General features: G+C 44.4%; 1 long non-coding RNA gene across 2 annotated transcripts; it reads right to left on the bottom strand.

Annotated features, from left to right (window-relative positions):
* Nucleotides 1–929: 929 nt before the first annotated feature.
* LOC130887620 (uncharacterized) lies at nt 930–20490 on the bottom strand. 2 transcript variants are annotated; one of them, XR_009058377.1, is made up of 4 exons: nt 20350–20490; nt 9222–9350; nt 7400–7446; nt 930–3977 (listed from the first exon to the last, which is right to left on the bottom strand). It is a non-coding gene; the product is annotated as an uncharacterized LOC130887620 (long non-coding RNA). The 2 variants fall into 2 exon arrangements; XR_009058378.1 differs by lacking the exon at nt 20350–20490 and adding an exon at nt 14459–14553.
* Between the last annotated feature and the right edge of the window lie 859 nt (nt 20491–21349).

Below are 21349 nucleotides of genomic sequence, written 5' to 3' on the forward strand. Positions count from 1 at the left end.
ACTGAAAATTAAAACGTTCATCTAGATAAAATAACTTTGTAATGAACTCTTTTATTTCCTCTCATTTCTCTTTGTATTTTCTGCAATGCAACCCCCTTGCAATGATATTAGTTCTAGTGTGGGAAAATATTATAATTGAGATCTGGTAAGTTATTTGCAGACTTCAAGTTTTTCTTTACACTGTGCTGACATTTAGTACAGCCCTGGTGAGGAAAACAATACAGCCATTCATAGCTCTAGACGTAGATTTCAATCGACTTAGACGGGCACAATGAAACTTGGTCATTCACTGGTTACCCATATTGTGTTCTCAAATTTTCTCTCAGCAAAAGTATAATGACTCAGTATTGTATGGTTGCATAGACAAGGGCTCGGAACAAGGGACACTAGTTTTGTCTGACGGTGTGAGAAAGTCGTGAAGGGATCTTTTCTTCCAGATGGTGTTAAATTCAGCTGCCTTTTTAACATTGGCCTTGCACAGCAATCTGCTGCTCCTCTTTCACAAAGGCTGCCTTGGTTCCCACTAGTTAACTTGCATACTCACGCAGCCTGCAACTTCACTCCAACTGGTTTACAATGCAGTGGTATGCTAAATAAACCTGATCCGGTTCCTGCCAATGGTAAAACTAGCTTTCAAAGAACTACTTAACTGATATTTACACTTCTTTTGACTTAAATGTGCATGCCTGTAGAATATTGCAGATTTCAAAGAAATATCACCTTATGATAAGGCCATTGTAGAGAGAATCTTGAACACCCTTTAGACTCATGCTCAGATATGGAAGGTCCTTCAACACACAAAAATAAAACAAAATGTCAGAAGTTTGATGTGTAATAGAAAAAAGAAAATTTGGGACATGTTGCAGCCAGAGCAGTGGAACAGCAAAAAATAAAATGAAAATAACATTGAAATGTATTTTTATTGATCGATAAGTTATGTAACATTAGTATGATACAAAGCAAGTTTGATATGACAATGGCAAACACATAATTTTAATATTGTTTATTTTCCTTAGATGTTATAGTTAACATATTTACATAAATGACCAAGATGTAGGCAAAAACTTCAGTAATTTGACTCCATTGAGTGCTTTGAGTAAACAATAGGTTTCCCCAGCAAACATCTTATTGCCTTAATTGAACCTCCTTGAGAAAGAAAACCACACACTTTGTAATGTAAATGTTAATTGTAGTAGACAATGGTTCTAGGTAAATAGCACCCCTGGACATGGGGCAAATGAAAGGAGCACAGGCCCTTTACAATGAAAGCTTGTTTGCACAAACACTGCTTCAAAGGTAAATAAACACGAGTCTTCTCAACAGTCACTACCACAGTAAAACTTCGGCACGTGTTCAGCAGCCAAACTGAGAAATTGCATTATTAAAGTCTCAGCTTTTCTAAGTGAAGCTAACAGGGGTTTTACAGACTTTTCCAATCTCAATCTTATAAGAAGTTGAAGCAGTAAAGAAAAAAATGCACTGTCCCTGAAGAAAAATTATGTATTTGGAAGTATCACTAATTTAGGCCATATGGAAGATAACAGGCAATTTTAGACATTTTTTATTGCAATGATTATATTTATGTGCAAACGCCTATAAAAATGTTTGCCTGACAACATGTATAAAATATAAGGAATTTTAGAAAAGGATTATAATGGATTTCTCCAAAACCTCAAAGTTTATGGTAGGAGTAGTTACTTTTAGATAAAGTCAGAAAAAAAAGAAAATGCTGTGTAGACCACATCGTGCTAGGACTGTCCTAAAACTAGTTTTAAACACATTGTGATTGTGATCAACTTTCTACAAACTGATGGCTTCACAGCTTTATTTCCAGGATGTAGATTAGCATAAGTAGGCCAAGTTCCTGTGTGTCACAGAAAGAAGTAAACAACTCGACGAAGTCATAATGAGTGTTATGAGACTGACTTTAAAATATAGCACAGCCCAAACAAAAGTCAAAAGGTAACCACCAGGCCCTAGCCACAGGCTGAGGATTTCTCTGACGGTCGTTCTTGGCATCGCTTTCCACCTGCTTTCCTTAGATAATGAAAATTTCAACCCAAGGAGAAAGCCAAATTTAATCATGACCAGATTAAACAGTGGTTTAAAAATTCACAGAAACAGTACGTAGCAACTAGCAGCCAGTTGGTGCTGCCATTTGGGAGGCTGCAGATGGCTGTGGGTGGGAAATGCCTTTACTTTCTTAAGCGATGGAGATGAGTATGGTGTGTGTGCTTGATTTTTTTTCATACCCCTGCCCCCCAACAGGGCTGTCTGTCATAGGCTGCCGACTAGGCTTTACCACTTGCCCCCGAGCGTGGGAATCGGAGCGTCCTGCCGTTCACATCTCCTGCTTTCCGTTTAGCGGAATCAATTAGGCAAGACAGACCCTCAGATTCCCCACCCCCTTTCCATTTTTGTCAGGTCTATATACGTCCTAATTATTTCAGTTTGGGATGCCAGAACTGTTTCCTGGATAGACCTGATCATCCTTAAACAAAAAGAGAGGAGGCGCACACGTGGGTTGTGGCGTAAATGTCACTTTCATTTCCAATGCTAGGCGCAGAGTAAGACAGAACATTTTTTTAACACTTTGACAAGAGGGGAGGCGATCTCGTCTCCATCATGTCTTTCTGCTTCAGTAGCTTCCTCAAGGAAACCCTCTCAGAACAGAGAAGCATCTGTCCTTGTATTTTGAATAGAAGAATAAAAATCAGACGTGCCCCCCCTCCGTTTTCCCTGCTAGCTCTAAGGCCTCAGGAGATATAAATTATTAACCTTCCAGTATAAGCTTTACTGCAAGTCTAACTTCATAGAATTTAATGTACAACCCCAAATACATAGAAAGTTTCCAAGCACAAACTTCAAACTTGAGGGAGGGGCCTCAGAAGGGAGCTGCCCAAATCGACATAATTATGGAATCATTTTTAAACGAGGTATCAGGCATCACTATAACAGCTTTCTAAGAAAAACATTCTCATATGTAAATGTTTGTTTCAAAATAGAACAATATAGAGAAGTACATGCATCTTCACTCATAAAAACACAACACAATTCTCCTCTAAGTGTACGGCCCCTCTCAAAACCTGGCCCCTTTCAATTTCAGAATGTGTGTCCCTTAATTTCCTTGCATCCCACTTTTAATCATAAGAACAAAAAAAGTTAGATTCAATAAGCATTCCTGACCTTTCTCGTTTTTACTGTCTCTTGGTTGTAGTCTTTCATTCTTGGCAGCTCTCGGTGATCTTGAAGGAGTTTTTACTTTCGGTTATCTAGCTTTATGAAGACCAATACACTCATACAGCTAGATAACCAAAGATAACAACTCGCTTCCCTCACAAGGCTGTCTTCCTCTGGTTGGACTCCAGATCCCGATTCACTCTGGATTTACACAAGCGTACTCCTCCAGGATATTTGCCGCATTTAAGATTCCTCCTTTCATGCAAAAACATGACCTGGTTTCTGTCTGAGTGTCTGCGGCTAAAACATCCAAATAAGATCTGTTGCATTCAGAGTTTATTCCAAACTTTTTTTTCCCCTTCCAGCAAGTAATCTCCAGCCGCGTTAGCCAACAATTCATCTATTAATATCAGAAAGTGAGAAGCAGCGACTAAGGTGCAGCAAGCTGTTCCACTGAGCAGCAGCGTCCAGCGCTTCGCAGGGCTCTATTTGCATTGTAAATTGCTTCATTCTCACGGAAGATTCTTTAGCCTTCCTCTACTGAGAGTGTAAAGCCATTGGCAGTTTCCAGCGCTGGTTAAAGAGGAAGAGTGGGGAAATCCCATTCTATAGAAGTGACAGCTGATTCAAAGATCTGCTCCGGATCATTGGGTTAGGCATCATGAGCTTTTACCAAGTGCTGGCAGCTTGATTGCACATATCTTGTATGTGAATGTTTTAGGGGGAGATCCTCGATTTCTCTGGACTTCTAGGCTGGGGAGAAGATGCTGTCTTGCTGGCGTACTGCTGCCCCCGGTCTGAAAGAAGGAGAAAAGGGCCATCATTGGAAGGGCTTTCACTGCCAAATTGTGGACCAGCCCTGCAAGGTCAAAGGTTTGAGACCGCGGGAGACCAAGGTAATGATGATGTCATGAGAAATCTCAAGTACATGGTTATTGATATGCATCAGTGATCAGCCTACTGCCCCAGCCTGCTGCCAGGAGTAGCTGAGGCTGCAGCGGCGGCTGCAGCAGCGGTGGTGACGACGCAGCAGCAGTTTTGCAACAAGCCCTATTTTCTCAATCATCATTTCATCCACTAGCTCTCCCGACTGTTCCTGGAAAAGCAACCCACGGCCTTTTACCTCTTCGGCGCTAGTGTAGATCGCTCTAATATCCAAAGACTGGAGGAAATCTCTCTCTAAGGACAGATAAAAGCATTTCAGGTCTGGGGAACGTCTTTGCCTGCATTTCTCTTCTGGCAGATTGCATAGGCAGGCGAATGGAAGGCACTTTAGTATTACTTAAAGCAGGGCCTCCTTTCTGGGGCTGGGAATCAGCACTGTAACACACAGTGAGTTGGAGTGTGATTACATTGACAATTTGCGTTGGTGTTGTGTTTTTTAATGGCTTCACAACTCCGTCATGTTACTACCTGCGTACCATGACGATAGGACAACGTATTCTGCAAGTTCAAACGGAACGATCTAGGCAGACGAGGGTCATATTTTTTGTAATGACTGCATGTAAAGGGTGTGCACGTTAGAATGCAGCACAGGTAAACATTGCAGCAATAGTTTTTAATGTACACAACTCTGTCGTAGTAAAAATGCGGAGCCTTTGTCTACTGTTTTAAACATCAGATTTCATACCGGAAAAATATGCGCTAGATTTGGTTATGAAATTATGACAAAATTATTGTCTCCTGAAAATGCAGATAAAACAGCAGGATGTGAGGAGCATGGTGCCAGTTCACCTTCCCTTGCCCCACCCACTCATATTTCTCCCTATCTAGAAGCAGAATTTAATATGTTAATTGGCTTCATTCATTGCCTTAGAAGTTTTTAAAGTGTGACTTTAAAATCACTTCAAAGGGGCCTTTTCTTTTCTATCCTTTATAATAGATGATCTGGCTAGCACATCTGTAATACCTAACATTCAGATGTGTCTTTACAAAACATCCGTGGTAATCTATGTAAGAGGCATTTCCTCAGTAGATAACATTATGAAGTGTGATTCAAAATTACTAATTATTTTTGGTGGTGTTGCTTTTCTTTCAGTTACATACTAAAAGAAAATTAATAATTCTTAATATCCATTGCACAAATCACCAGGGTGTCACCATACTCTCAATTCCATGATGTATCTATTTTCCACAAAGACTAAACACTTTTAGATTTACATTTTTTTGGAACATACATTTTTCTCAGTAATTCACTAATTTATTCATTTAAGACGTGAATGAGAACATGCTTATTCAATCACATACAGAGCACACAAATATAAACCCTGTAAAAGAGACTGACAAGTTTTTTTTATTCAAGAAAAATCTCCAGTGAAGAGTTTTAAACATAATATCACACCAATTAAGATATAGCTGAGTTTCAGAGGTTCCAATTTATCCTTAGAATAATTTGTTTACTTTTATCCTAAGCATTCTTTTACTGGTTATTTAGGAAGATTAAGATGTGTAAAGAACTTATCTATATTTCTTATCAAATCATTAACAAGAAGTCAGATATAAAACGCACATGTCAACTACAATCCAATTTTTAAAACACGTTCATGGAATTTTTGTTCCTTCTTAAACCATATGGTCACAACATAAACAGAAGCACATGGCACTTCTGACATTGTGTAAAGTCCTAATGAGCTTGGAAGCTTGGAAGATTAAGGAACACTATGGCCTTGCTTTCCAAGAACTAGCAGCAGGGCAATTAGTGATCTGGCAGGTATTACATAAAGCAAGCAAATGATCAAATCTACTCCACTCTGTAAGTCAAAGCCCAAGAAATCAAGAATGTTTTGAGGATCCCCTTTGCTTCCCATGTGTCTAGGGCAAGCTATATATTGATCTGTGGGTGGGTGTGTATTATCCTCAAATTATTTTAGTTTGAAAATTGTTATGACTATAGTCCCATGCTTAACAATGAAATGTGATTTTAGAAACAGCATCTACAACGAGAGTTAACACACTGAATGTTTGGAGGCTTCTGCCATTCGAAACTGCAGAGGATGCTGTGTTCAAATAGCATCTTCTCAGGAGAGGCTATGTAGTCATGCCAACTTACTCTAAGCCTGGTCTCCATGCTTGGTATTCAAAACAGATTCATCATGGGAACCCCAATAAGTGAAATGAGCCAAGATGAGGATTATGGGCTGTCTGTTTATTAGCCATGTTGCCAATTAAATATTTTATTTTTCTATCAACCTCGACTCTCAGAAGAAAATTAAATACACTAAGATTAAACCTGAGTGCCTGATTATTTATAATATTGCGAACGTTTACAACATGGTTTTTTATATGTATTATCATATACACCTCACAATATGTTACAATCACACAGCTCCAAGGAATCCTAGCAATGTCACATGTGAAGGAAGCTCTCAACAACACACTTTTAAGTCAGGTATTTTTGTTTTTAGAAAGTTATCTGCTGAGCTACAGAATATTCACCTGAAAATCAGTGTACTGAAGGATATATGAATTCAAAGGGCCTTCCTGCCCATTCTCTAATGAATTTACATTAGTAGCTAGTAGATCAGGATGTGACTATCATGCTTGTTCTGATCATTTTATAGGTCTCCAAATTTCTGAAACATGACTCAAAGCATCCTGGTTTGCTTGGGAATAAACAATCTCTGCTGGTTAAAAATAAAAAGTTATTATTTCCCCATATTCAAGTCAGAATTAGTCTATTTAATTAATTCAAATACATTTGGTTTATGATCAATATTTAGAACATCTCTAAATCCCATTTACATTAATGCAGAATACATAAAGAACTAGTCTAACACCAACCCTTTTTAAATATTTGGATTGTAAGAATTATAGGTGTGCAAACTGTGGTCTATTAGTACAGTCAATACTACTATTGTCTTTATAAAAAGCCATTTTATTTACAGCAATGTCCGTGGTTCAAATAATGTACTTACATTACTTGCATTGCAATAAAAGTATCTCACTCTTTCTTCTGAGTATGAGCTTCTTTCTTATAGGTTGTTGCAGGCTATATGTGTATTATGCTTTATGCATATACATATATGTATATATTAATACATATTCACAAAGGCTCCTGCAGGAGAAACAACTGAACACACTGAAACTTAGATGTTTCTGGAATTCTATCTGTTGCAAGGGGAAACACGTAATACACTGCAGACCTGTCTGCCAGTAAACAATGCACTATTTTGGCTTTGTACATCAGTCATATTTTATCAAGTAAAAAATCTTAAATTACCTTTGTTTGATTTGGTCTATTCATTCTATGCTTCTTTGAAGTCTCATCTGAAAAATAGGCAATGAAACAAATGATCACAGTCTATATACATATATATGTCATATAGAGATTATCTTAAAGTAATACAATTACTGTGATTCCTTAAAATACCAAAAGATTATATAAAACACCAGTACTGTGTATCTTGGACCTTAGCACCTACAGGGTTAAATATGCTAATTTGCATTTAAATGGAGTCATGCATGATAATGGAAATGCAAAATGTGCAGAATCTAGAGGGGTTTGGGAAATTAATTTTTCTTTCTCCTTTTATTTTTAGCTTGGAAAGAAGAGAGACTTAAGAAACATTAGGGATTTGAACCTTGTAACCTGCCATACAAAAGAGAAGAGAGAGCCCCACCATGCAAGGATTTTAAGTCTGGAACAAAGTCTTATTTTCTAAATGTTTAAGGGACTGAATTTCCTGGCCTTTCAGACAATGGGAATCCCAGGATAAATGTCTAATCCATTAAAAAGATGCAAATAGTTTACTGTAAGGCCACACAGCACAGTGAGATGTGCATTCATATCTATGGCTCCTGATTGGCTCTTTCCTTCAGTAAATCAATGAATAATGTAAAACCTGATTGCTGCAAAGTGGTGGATTTTATACCCTTCCCCCACCCCGACCCCCACAATCCAATATTAGGAAGTCTTACATATTCCTGAAAATAGGTTGGGTTTTTAAAAGTGATTTTTTTGATGCTTACTATTATTTTGGACTGTAGGGGTGGAGCTGTTGTTTTGCGAAATGAAAGTGCTGCATCGGTTCAATTATGCTGACTACAGTGGCTCTTTCCTGCCATCGCCCTAGTTACTGGTGCCAAGGTGGAGAGAGAGGTGGTGGGCAGGTGTGGGCACCAAGAGAGGGAGAAAACAGTCTGACTTCATCTTTGTGGGCCCAAAGGCAGACACAGCTCTAAACCCCCACCCCCACCCCACGGCCGTGGCCGTGACTTGACAGGCCTGAGGTCTAACTTCTGATCGATTCCACTGAATTGCCCTGACCCCTTCAGACAGTACTCCATTCAATCACCGTCGGCACATTTGCAAGAGGAAAACGCTGCAGATCCTAATGCAAAAATGCATTGCTATCGGTCTCCTCGCTCAGGATTTTATGCATATCCTCCCTAACCACCGAAAGAAGGGAAGGTCAGTCTTAGCTCGGATTCCAGAGGTGTCTGAAGCAGAGGAGCTCCAAGTCCCAGTAACTATATAGGTTGCATTTCGGGTAAAGCTAGACTCGGGATAGCCCTGTAAAGTCGTCTCTCCCCTCCAAAATCCAGAAAGCAGCGGAAAAGGAGAAAATTTCCCATATATAGTTAGCTATTATACAAGTTTTACACCAGGATCTAATCTAACAGTGGCTTGTGTGTCAGGTAACTGAAACTTTGGGGCGATTCAGAATAGGCAAATTATTCAAAATGAGATCCCAGAATTCAAGAACGCAAAGCACAATTGTATTTAGCACTACATCTAAGAGAAGACCGGCTACCGACACCACAAATTTACATACAAAATTTCTTTTCCCTGTGCGAATTTTTCCTGGCATCTCTCTGCGATTAGGGGTCAGCCCGAAGGATAATTAACAGTCCTGGCTTGGACAACTCACAAGATCAACAGGTTTGGCAACGGAGACACACAATCAATTAGCTAAAGCAAAGCCCCGGAGTGGCCATCGGAGCGGCCCTTGGCCGACTCTTGGTGTGGGTACCGGACAACTACCGGCAAGCGGGCCTAGTGTAGCCGGGGCTTGCAGCATTCACGGAGCCAAGATACTCACTTGATGTCCTTGCGCCAGGCAGTGTTGTTCCCCAAATCCAGCCGGACCGAAACTGAGGCTCCAGGCAGAAGACAAGATCCAGTCACAGCAGAACATGGCCACAGCACACAAGCAGGCTCCTTTAGGCGTCTCCAAAAAAGAAAGGAAAAAAAATTTTTTTTTTTTTCAGATCAGTACATTTAAAACTGCCGCTCAATTCCACATGGTGGGCGATTCTTCCTCAATTGCGTCTAAAATAGTTTACGCTGCTCTTCTTTTCTGAGGGAGAGAGAAGGGCGCAAAAGACCAAGAAGGGGGAAAAAGCCAACTTTCCCCCCCACTCCAAGGACTTGCTCCCAGAGCCTCGGAGTGCAGAGTGAAGTGGTGTGTGCGAGGCTCGGCAAGTTTTTGGGGGGGCTGTCCAAGGTCTAGTCCAGCCCCCTCTGCCGAGGAGGACGTGCTCTGAAACTCAACCAATTTCCCCACTGCTTTTGTTACTGATGAACTGAAGCCCTATTGTTCATCCATTGCCACGGTCTTTTTCAGTCCCCACACTACGTTCTGCGTTGCCAGAGATAATGAATTTGCACCCAAACCTCTCATAGTCCCCTCCTGACAGACGGAACAAATTAGAAATGTCTCGTCTCAAGGAGGGGCAATGGTTACATTTTCCTATTGTAGGATGCAAAGCACACATTTCTTTGGAAACTTATTTTGCCTTTTCTACCTTTTATTTTCTTCTTTTTTTCCCTCTTTACCCCAGCTTTTCTCCTCTTGGTTTCTTAGACACATTTTTAAAAGAATCCCTGTCTTGTTTTCCCAGTGGACCATTTTATTAACTTGTGGGCCTTTCTGCCTCCCTTCCTCTTTTCTCCTTTTTCTCTTTCCTTTCTTTCGAGGTCCCCTTTGCAATTTTATTTACAAACTTGGAAAATGACCTTTTGACTTGCAGAGTTTCTTTTTTTTCTTATGAAAAGTCTATTGGTTCAAGGCCTCCTCCCCCCATTCTGATTGTTAGTGTGTTTCGCTAAAGACAAGGAATATATTATAAGGATTTCTCTTTTCTAAATTCCAGTTTTATTGAAAAGGTACCAGGCATGCATGATAGAGGTTGTGAAGGAAGAAAAGCTTGTGTGTGTGTGTGTGTGTGTGTGTGTGTGTGTGTGTGTGTGGAGGCAGAGGTGCGGAGGTGCAGGAGGAGGGGCTGGAAGTGTGTAAAGAGAAAGGTGAGGGCTTTCAGGGTAGGTGGGTATCCTGCAACACCAGCAGGAGGCTGTCAGGGGTGCGGGCGCGTGGAAAGAGGGGGAGGCGGTGCAGGAATCTGTCCCGACGAGGGCCGTGTGCTCCCTTGGGCCTATTTGCGCGCCAGGAGCTGGAGGCAGCCTTCGCGCGGATACCTAAGAGCCCGGGGCCGTAGTTAGAGCCTGCGCGATCCCAGGCGAGGAGGGGGAGGTGATCTGTAAAAATTCGACGGCCGCGGGTCTAAGTGACCCGGGGAGGAGAAGGGAGGCTGTCCTGAGAGTCGCGGACGCCCTGTCCCGCCGCCGGCCCCCAGCTTTCCCGCCTAGCGCAGCCGGAGGACAGCCAGCCAAGCGTGTCCTTGGCGGGAGGGTCCCCGCCCGCCGCGCGCGCACGCGGCCTCCGCGCACACGCACGTCCCCGCGCACACGCACACACTCCCCTCGCAGGCACGCGGCCCAGTGGCGCCGAGCAGGTCAGGAAAACAAAGCTGGGCTGCGAGGTTGAATCCGAAACGGCAGCCTTGGGAGGCTGAGACCGCGGCCTCTAGCGCCTCTTCCTAGCCTGCTGGCAGGTTTGTGCCCTTAGCTCTGCTGAGGCCGAGGACCCAACCCTTGCGGCTCCGAGCGGGTGACGATCGCAGGCGGGAGCCAGTGTGTTCTGGGAGGTGCCAGCGGCCCCCGCCCGGTGCACGGGCACACGCGAGCCCAGCCCGCAGGCCTCCCGGTCTCCCAGCACTGCCGCCTCCACGCAGAAGCTGCTGAGCTCTTAGAAGAAAACACCAGGCCTAATCCAAGCCGCAGCCAAGGGGATGGCTCCCACCTCAAGTCCCCGTCTTCAGACAATGCCACGGGAAGGGCCTGGCTATCCAGGGGAAGCCTTGTAGGCTGATCTCTTCAGAGGGGAAAACTCGAGCCCCAGCCCTGCGGCCTTGGCCGGATAACTCCCCAGATAAGTCACCAGACCTGGCCATGCAAAGAATGGTCTTTGCCCCATGTCGCCCCCCTAAGCTCCTTCCAATACACAACACACACACACACACACACACACACACGTCACTCCCACTACAGTAAAATACTCGCTACTGGCACTGCTTGCTATTAATGCGGCTGACACGCATAATTTGTTCACAGGTAAACAGGTACCAAAAAGAGAAGCCCTCACCATTTGGCTGGGCAATTTACCTTTCCCTACTGGGAACATGTGTAGCAAGCACAGCGTGTTTTAGGAGTGCTTTGCTGGTGTCTGTAGTCTCCCTTTCCTCTTCTTGTGGAGAGAAGAAGAAGAAGGAAAAAAAAAAAAAAAAGACCGTCCCATTGTCAATCTTCTTTCTGACAAGCGACCCGAGCGAGCGTTGTTCTAAAACACTTGGGATTCGTTTTGTTTGTTATCTGTTGCTTTTGGTTTGTTGTTTTAGGTGTGTGTGTGTGTCTGTGAGTCTGTTTGTTTCTCTCTCTCTTTTTTTTTCCTGAGGAAAGAAAAGAACTTGTATTTGGTGGGGCTGAAAGCGCAGAACTAGAGTCTGTGTCTACGGAGGGAAGGCTGGCGAGGCGGGCAACTGCCGCGGGCAGAAACGAGGCAGCGGCTTGTCCTCCCCTGGGACTGGCAAGGGCGCTCGTGGCACCTCCGCTCGGGCTCGGCCACCGATAGATACAGCCACACAGGCTTTCGGGCTCCACCGGTTGCCGCTCCGTGTTTTCCCCCAGCCCGGCTTCACGTTCAAGGTTTAGCTGCGAGGTCACGTCCATTGACGTCAGCTCCCTGTCTCCCTCTACGTCCGGCTACATTTACATACATCAAGGAAATTAGGGCATTAAAAAAATATGCAAATCCTGCGCGAAGAGGAGCGGGTGCATTCCTGGAGCGATCGCCTTTTATTGAAGCTTTTAATTAAAGGGGCCAGTTGGCTAGCCCCTGAAACAACCGCCAAAATCCCCCAAAAGAGAAAAATAAACGCTGTAGCCTTCGGGAACGGTTGTTTCGGCTCCTGTTCTGTGGGCGGCTGAGGACCGCCGGCTGCCCTGCACCGAGAACAGGTTAGAGGAGGCAGCTCCGGCCCATGCATAATCAGGGCTCCGCGGCGCCTCCATTCTTTCCTCCTCCTCCTCCTCCTTCTCCTCCTCCTTCTCCTCCTCCTCCACTCCTCCACCTTTCCTCCTCCTCTTCCTCCTCCTCCTGCTCCTCTTGGGTCCAGCCTGTATTATTTTTAATACTGATGCATATGTAAAGATATATTTGCATTTTCAAAAAAATTCCTTGAAAATTTCTGGTTCTGCAGTTTTGTTGATTCCCCTCCCCCTCCCTTTTTCTCCCTATTTTATATGTCTATCTGCTTCTGTTGTCCTTTCTGTCTTTTTTTTTTTTTTTTTGGCTAGTGTCTGCTGCTATCTCTAGCTAGATTATATACACAGTTGCCTCCCTTCTTTTGTTTACGTAAGATTACAAGTATGCATATGTGTTATGTATGCAATGCCAACTGGAGAACAGCCTAGTTCGATCATAAAAGAAACACATTTCTTTTCTCTTTCTTTCCATACCCCTCCATTGCCTATAATGCCTACCGTTTACAGGCTCAAAGTTTGATTGTCTGATTAACTTTATATTAGTAGAAACACAGGTTGGAGCCAATACATTTGAGAAAAGTCCGTGTGAGTGAAGGGATTCCAGATTTCTAAGGAACTGTGCTGGTTAACTAGGAGAATGCGGTATTCACCACCTATTGCTTTCTAGCATTTCTTGTAAAAATAAATCTATTTTAAAATGTATAGACACAGCAATGGACAGCCTTCTGCAAGGAAGACATTTTTAACCGTGTTGTGTCTTGTGCCTTGTCTGCAGCATTTAAAATGTACTGAGTTTTAGTTTATCTCAGTACGGATGGAAACACATTATCTTGATTGCAAAGCATCCTTAATTCCAGACTTTGAAGTAAAAACACACAAACAAAACAGTTAGCTATATTAATCCAGTTGGTGTGCCTTATCATATACAGGCCTTGAGTTGGATTTCAAGCATTAGCAATCTTGTTTATAGGATAGGATTTTTCCTTCCTGGCAGCATAACTCTTCAGCACAATGACTATTGAATATATGTATATTTAAATCATATATTAACATTCCCTAAAGCTATCATGTAAAAAAAAGACCCAATCCATAATTGTATAACCACAAAGAACAGAAAATGTGCACACATGCAGCCTTTTCAATTAACAAGTCCGAGTACACGCACAGGTAATTAGTTTTCCTATGAATGACTTACCTGTACAGATACTCAAGGCGAGACTCAGATCTCCCCAGTGGTTTTTGTATATAAATATTCACAAGTAATTCCTCCCATTTCAAACCTACACTGTATGCCATCTTTCATGTTGGACCGTCTAGCATCCATTTTCAGCACCCTTAATTCTTATGGCATTTTCCAGCTTACCTCTGGCTACAGTTTTTCCAAGCTCATATGATATGTCACCCAATAAAAAGTGGTCAGATGGCTATGCGTAAAACATTAAAAAATGGAAACACATCCTCCAGGTTCACCCTTACCTTGCCATATATAGCAAGATTACGTTTCCTGAGGTAAAATTTCAGCACGTTTTATGTATAATTGCAGAATTCCGTAACTAGTTACAGAATTCCGGCTGGGGTGGGAGGCACCAGGCCGAATGAATCAATTCAGCAAGCTGAATGTCTGAGTTTGGCTACAATTCAATTGTGTGTGGCTGTTTGTTCTTGCCTAGGCTTCTTGGCACATACCTGCCCGCTTTTATGCAGGAGCAGGACAAACACTCTGGCCACGTTGCAGGGCATAGAGTGTCGGTGCATGTATTTAGATGGAAGTAGCAAGGAATGTGGAATGTATTGCTGTCTGAGCATGCATGTGTGTACAGATGCATGTGCACGCGCGTTGTGTGACAAGGGACAGAGAGAGGTACACCTCTTATCTCTGATCTCTCTGTAATCTTTTCTGTTCCTAATCTCCCTCTTTGGCTTCACCAACACTGCGGTGTGTGCGCTGTAGCTTACCCCGAGGGCCCACGGCTTGGTGGCTTCCTGGCTCGGTGGGTGTTGCAGTTGAGGGTGGGTAGCGCCGCTGTCGCTGCTGCCGCCGGTCCGGGTGCTCTGTCCCAGCACGGCAGCAGAGCGCGCGGTGTCGGAGCCCCCTCCCTCCCGCCCTCACCCCCCATCTTCTCCTCCCCCTCCGCTCTGCGCCTCCCTCCACCCCCCCTCCGCCCTGCATTACCATATGGAGGCCGAGTCCCCGCGAATCACAGCAGCAGCGGGCGGTATTTGAATAAGCCCCGCAACCCCAGACGGACCCCAACTCCTCCACAAGCGGAGTCCTCTGCACCTAGGGCACCGCGCTGGTCCATAACCTGGCAGCTACCGACACCTAAAGTCTCTTACGCGCCTCAGGGAGAGGGCCAGATTAAGAGTGATGGGCCTTCTCTTGCTAGTTTCATATTAACTTGAATGATAGAATCAGACAATAAATTATACAAGAAAGGGAGCGGGAAAGAGAAAGAAAAGAGGCGAGAAATAGAAGTGAAAGGAAGGGATGAGAGGCGCTGTAGAGGGGAGCAAGAAGACAGAGGCAAGAAGGAGCAGAAAATGAAAGAAAAGGTTGAGTGAAACAGAGGGAGAAACGGAAAGAATGAGACCGGAAGAAATATCCAAATATATAAATTCGAGCATTTCAAGCTAAAAATACCACCTCCCTGAACTTCACAACCTACAATTAGACACGTGTCCGTCCTACCCCACCTCCAGAGATAAATCTGCTGTCTCGATAAAAAATGATTATTTAAAATTGTATAACAGACATAAGACTTTAAAGGAAGGAGCCAATTTTATGAAACATAGCAAAGGTTGTGACATTTAATGAAGATATTTGCCAGCTCTGGCTAAAAATTCAGCCTCTCTTTGAATACGCAGCCTTTTGCGCTGCCGTCCTGAGAGGCGATGCCTCAGCTTAGACAGCACAACAAAATTATCCCAATGTTCTTGGGACTTTAAGTGAGAATTTTTTTTCCTGTTTTCTACTTTTCTGTTTGTTATGGTATTCCTCTTTACGAATGTTTTACTTTTACACGAACCACAGCAGTCCTGAAAAAACAAATACAGCTAACTGATGACTGAAGATATTCTTCTTAGACTCAAATTAAATACAGAGCTAGTTCCACATTCGCCGTACCCCTTGCGACTTCACAAGACTGAATTTAGGGTGTTTCATGCTATCCCCCCCTGCCACCTTCTAATCAGAGAAGTAAGGTCCCTATGCAAAGAAATTCGGATTGTAATAAAAAACCTCCAGCCATCTATAGGATATAACCATTGTTAAGTGTCTCTCTTGGAATCTGAAAGCCAAATGCTATCCCCCTTTGAAAGACACAAAAAGAACGCCTCTGATTAATAATCGCTTACGCTGCATATTGAGCCAAAGCCAGGGGCCCACAGGATGCCAGAGAAAGGAGCAGAATTCTCAATACCTAGAATCTTAACACAGATTCCAAAGATGAGCTAACCCTGTCCAGAGGAGATTAACACTTAATAAACAATGCTTTGGGGAGGGAAGCAGAGGACACAAGTGTATTTCAAAATTTCCTTTCTGGGCCAGAGCAAGGGGTGGCCTATGCGTTCACCCGACATTCTGCTTACAGGCATGTGGTCAAAAATCATAGGTAGCTCAGGGTCCAAGCTTAGAGTTTTGCCCCTCCCCCATCTCCTTTTTTTCCCTTGTCTTTTGAGACAAGGATATAAAAACTCTTTCTGTGACTAGTTCCCGTGAAGCTGGTTTTGAACCTCTTGTTTATTTTCAAAGTTAAAGTAGAACCATGTCTGAATTCTTCAATTTTGGGTTTTACCAGGGTGCTCCCAACAGCCCACGCCCTCCGTCACCCTCGGCTTGTGAAGAGAAAGAAGGGGGCGTGGGTGGCAGGTGAAGAAGGCTTTCAGCCTACTCCGTAGGGGCGGCCTTTTGACTCCACCAAACTCGTCTCTCCTTTCTCTCTCTCCAAAGATATTTTCTTAGGTCGACTACTGCGACCACGGCCAGGTGAGCCAGGGCAGAGTTTAGGGGGAAATGAGGGACCATCACAACCCTGAATCTCAGAGGAGGCTGGGAGAGCATCCTGGGCCGAAAGCTGAGTGGTGCTAGGGGCCAACGTCGGGCTCCAGGCTCCTGCCAGCAGGGAAATAGCGACACCTACTGGCTCCTTGAGCACCGCGCTTGGGCCGTCGGGGCGTCCCTGACCTGGAGAACCTGCCTTCTCTGGTCTTGGAGAGATTCAAGAGCTTTGTGTTCAAGGCTCTTAAAACCTCTAGTCATTGATGCTCCAGGAAAGGCAAAACTATAATTTCTAGAGGACTTTAGGGGCCTCCAGAAGGGGCTTGATCACACAGGCAACACACATACCCACAAGCCGAAAGTCCTTTCTTCTGGGAACCCTAGGGACCTGCAAATGCAGCTGACCACAGTCCTTCCTTCGGTTTTATAAGGCCCAAGCAAATGTCGAAATCCTAATTGACTTGGACTTGGGCTTATAATACAGTCTTTTCCACCACCACACCTATTTCAGCGCCAGTTGAAGAGCGAATCTTTAAAAATGCCTGGCGCCATAGGCCTGTAAAATTAACTGGGTACTGGATGGCTTTGTCACCTTTACCCCCCGGCACTGCATTCAGAGAATATGGAATGATGGTGATGCTTTTGAGACCTAAGGCTAGACACACACACATACACACTCACACACACACACACACAGAGAGAGAGAGAGAGAGAGAGAGAGAGAGAAAGACAGAGACAGAGAGATAGAGACAGAGAGAGCAGAGAGACAGAGTATTTCAAAGTAGATATGTTAAAGTATGTCTATTTCATAAAAAGTATGTCTGAGCACAATTTGCGTATTCTAGATTTTTGTCTCATGAGTCTTTCTGTAATACCAAATAGGCATTTCATATGAAAACATGTGATGTAGGTGGTCCCAACAGTGAGTAGAGGAGGGAGGGGACCCAGCATCCCCTCTTTTCTGCATGTTTCCTTTACACGTGCCAGGTTCTGGGTCGGCAGGGGCCTCTGAAACCTTACTGTGATTCAGGACTAACCTGTTCAAATATTAAGGCAGATTCCTCCCCCTTAAAACACTGGACCATTTGAACTAGCATTTGGAGTCTTCGAGGTTTCAGTTTAAAATGTCACCTATTAACAAATCCCAGGTGTTTTTTTAAAAACAATAAATTCACCTGTTAATTCAAAGGTCAAGAGTTCATATTGAAAATTCTCATTCTTAGCTTTAGAACACTGGTTGGAACTTAAATCAGGAAAAATACAGGGTGGGGAAGAAGCTTTGGTCGGGCTAAGTTATTGTCTATTCTGCAGAACTGAAAAAGTTTGCTAATTCCTTTCTTCTTTAAATGAAACAGGATGTTCCTAGTGTCCCTAAAAGAAGATTTTAAAATAGCTGTCTTTCAATTTCTTTTTCTATTAAATAAAAAAATCTCTGAGAAGTTTAAGAAGCCTTACCTCATTTTTATAATTGCAACTTTCTTGTTCTAATTTTCCTCCAAGTGGATAGGAGTGAGTTTGGTAACATATGGACTCACTCTTAGCAATTTGTATGTTTTGTGCATAAACTCATATTTACTAACACTGCATAAAAGACAGCGCTAGTCTTATATTCTTCCCAACGAGCATTATAGCTTGCTGGATGTTAAAGTTTCTCCTTGAAAAATGAAAACCTCATAGGGAAGGAAAATGATCGCAGAACAATTAAATTATGCAATGCACATAAGCGTGCAGTTGAAGCAACCCAGTTCACAGGGCTCTTCAGGTATTGCAAGCACCTTGGAAAATGGTGGGTTTTGTTTTTTGTTTCTCCCCCTTTCTGTGTGGGGATTTTAGATCGTGTCTCATTTGTGACCCCCCAAATCATCACTAGAATGAATTCTTGTTTAATTGTCTTTGGTACAACTCTAAACATTATTTGGCCTTAATGTGAAAAATACAGAAAAAAGAATGTGTGCTTCAAAATGGTGGAATTTCTCTGCATCTACGTAACAGCCAGCCCCATGAAGCTAGCATAGTATATCCTGGGCAAAGGAAATTAACTTGATTTAGGACAGAAAATTAGATCAACATAATCATTTATTTCATAAGAACCATGAAAATATTTGCTATGAAAACATAGATGTGTATGGGTATAGCGATGTGTGCGGAGCAAGGGGTGGAAGCAAGTCTCTTGTGTGCTTTGGTGGCCCCTGATTTGTTCTCTCTTCACTCTCGGGTTCAGTGTAGAATTAAACAATTGAGAACAGGCTGAGCTTAATAGACTGGGTCTGTGTTCTTTGTCACATCTGCCTGTGCTCTACAGTCACCAGGCCCGGTGTGCTTGCTTCTTTCCCCGCTTGTTGAGTAGCATGGAAGAGAAGCATGCGAGGATGAGAATATTGATCAGAAAGGAACATTACTCTATGTGAGAATGAGATAGATACCTTTGAAGCTTTCTCATCCCAGCTAGCTGACTGTCTGCGGAGGGAGCCTTTCTGTGGAAGTTGGCAGTCTGAGTGATTGATTGAAGATCTTGGGAAGAGAAGATGGTTTCTGGATTTTGAGTGGTGATTCCTTCAGCTTCTTGGAAAGGAGCTTCAAGGACACCTGTGTCTACTTGGAGAGGTGTGTGTGTGTGTGTGTGTGTGTGTGTGTGTGACGAGCAAACATTTCCTCAAAAATACATTGGTAAAATTCTGCCATGTTATCTGTTGGGACCAGGCATCAAGGTCACTAACTACCCAGGATAACTCAGGGGAGGGGGCAACATTGTTGCTTTTGATGGTATGGACGTGGCTTCTTTCATTTTTCTGGCTCTTTAAGGCACTTCTTTTGAGTGGGGTGAGGCTGAATTCCCTCCCCTCCCCCTCCCTTCTTGATCCTGGCAAACAAAACCGTTCTACCACTTGAGCCATCTGCCGCAGGTGTATTAGATGGCAGGGGGCCGACCTAACTACACTCCAGTCTCTTCCAGGTCCTCACCGCTCTGCACCAAACAAATGAGTCCTGTTCTGCCACTAGGGTGCCGAGGTGGATGGTGGATGCTGGCTCCAGCCTTTGGCAACACTCAGTGCTTAGAAACCAGAGCCAGCTGACAACGCACGCGACACACAGGCATAGAGAAAATGCCCGGCCAACGAGTGCTCCTTCAGCGCCACCTCCCAGCTGCACACAAATGGAGCATACATACAGAACATTTAAAAGCCCTTTAGATTCCCTCTTAATTCTTGCTAACTTGGAGCTCTCTTATTCATTACTCAGAGCCCCCCGAGTGTGTTTGCGTGTATGGGGGGGGGACGCATGAATGTACGTGTGTATTTAAAAACGCTTATTGGTAGGTCAGCAGCAGCTGATCAGTCATGGTGTCCAATAATCGTTTTGACTACACAGAAATTTTCGTTAAAGTCATTCTTTTTAAAAGGGAAAATAATATTCTGCACCATCTAGGAATCTTAGGTTAGGTTCGAGGGAACAGTAGAAGCAGAGAGTGCCCGCCTTGCCAAACTTTCCCCTTTCAAGGTTTGAGAGACGCACACCTCCTCACTTCCTGACACCAGAGCGTCCCTTGAACGCGGCTGTGTAGGGAGGGCAGCTGCGGGAAGGTCGGCGTCGGGAGAAGACGCTGGAAGGCGCAGCCGTCGCAGATTCCCCACGCGGGCTGGGAAGCAGCCTCGGGCAAGAGCCTGAACTAGGAGCCACGAAGCAGGCTTACAGCACCCATTTGGCCTGGGACCATTTTATGCTGTAGCCCTTGCCCGACCCTCACCCCATCCCCAGTTTTAACCGCTGTTTGACTACCGCGGGTCTTTTAGGTTTGGGCGGGGGTTTGTACCCTTCCAAGTGGGAACTCCTGGGCCCCCAGAGTACTCACCTTAGGCGGAGGCCCTGACAAATCTTGGCCCAGAGGCATCAAGTTTCCTCTCCCAGATGTACCAGAGTCCGTCCCTCCTGTCTTCCAGTCACCGCAGGTCTCTCTCTCTCTCTCTCTCTCTCTCTCTCTCTCTCTCTCTCTCTCTCATCTTGTGACTTTTAGAGGCAAAAGCTTGTTTTTTCAGAGGAGGGGGAGGGACGTGGAAGAGTGGGGGATGGGGAAGGGAGAGAGGAAAAGAAAGGGAGAGAGGGAGAATGGAAGGCGAAGACCAGGGGAATCAGAAGATAGTGCGGGCGTTGGTAGAAGAGGAGGAGGAAGAGGTGGAGGGATGAGAGGGGTAGGGTGGAGTAACAGAAGATGGGGTGGGATGTGACCGCCAGGAATAAATTGCTCCCCACCCAGCTGCAGTGCGACGCCCCCAGCGTCTCTGGGGAGCCGGTACGTCAGCTCCCAACTGGCCTAGGAGGGGCAGTACAAAAGCTAGTGCCGCAGGACCCCCTGCGAGGGCTTCCACCCAGTCCAGCCAGCCCTGGAGGCTGCTCCACCAGCCAGCGCCTCGCTTGGGCAAGGTGGCGGTACCGGGCCTCCAAGCGATCCGGAACTTTTACTTCATCTCGGGAGCCTAGTCATTCTGTTTTGTGACCGACAAGTGCAGGGGCCCGCAGGGCATCCTCGCGTCCTCACTTTGGCTGTCGGCTCCCTGGCCAGAGAGGCATCTGTAGGTGGGCTCCTGCACCCGCCCGCAACCCTCGATTCTCCGTGTAGGGGTTAAGACTGAGCCCCAAGTCTCCGTTATTCACAGGGCATCCCTGCTTCTTCTTTTTTCTTGAGGAGTTCTCTGTCTCTGTCTCTTCCCCCCCCCCACCGTGTGTGTATGTGTATGTGTGTGCGTGTGTGTGTGCGGGCGCGAGCGTGTGTGTTCGTGCTCACGCACGAGCGCATATGTATTTACGCTCATAACGCACACCCTGGGCAAAAAAGAATGTAAAATTCAGCACAA

This window comes from Chionomys nivalis, chromosome 15, assembly GCF_950005125.1.
Source record: "Chionomys nivalis chromosome 15, mChiNiv1.1, whole genome shotgun sequence".
NCBI lineage: Eukaryota > Metazoa > Chordata > Mammalia > Rodentia > Cricetidae > Chionomys > Chionomys nivalis.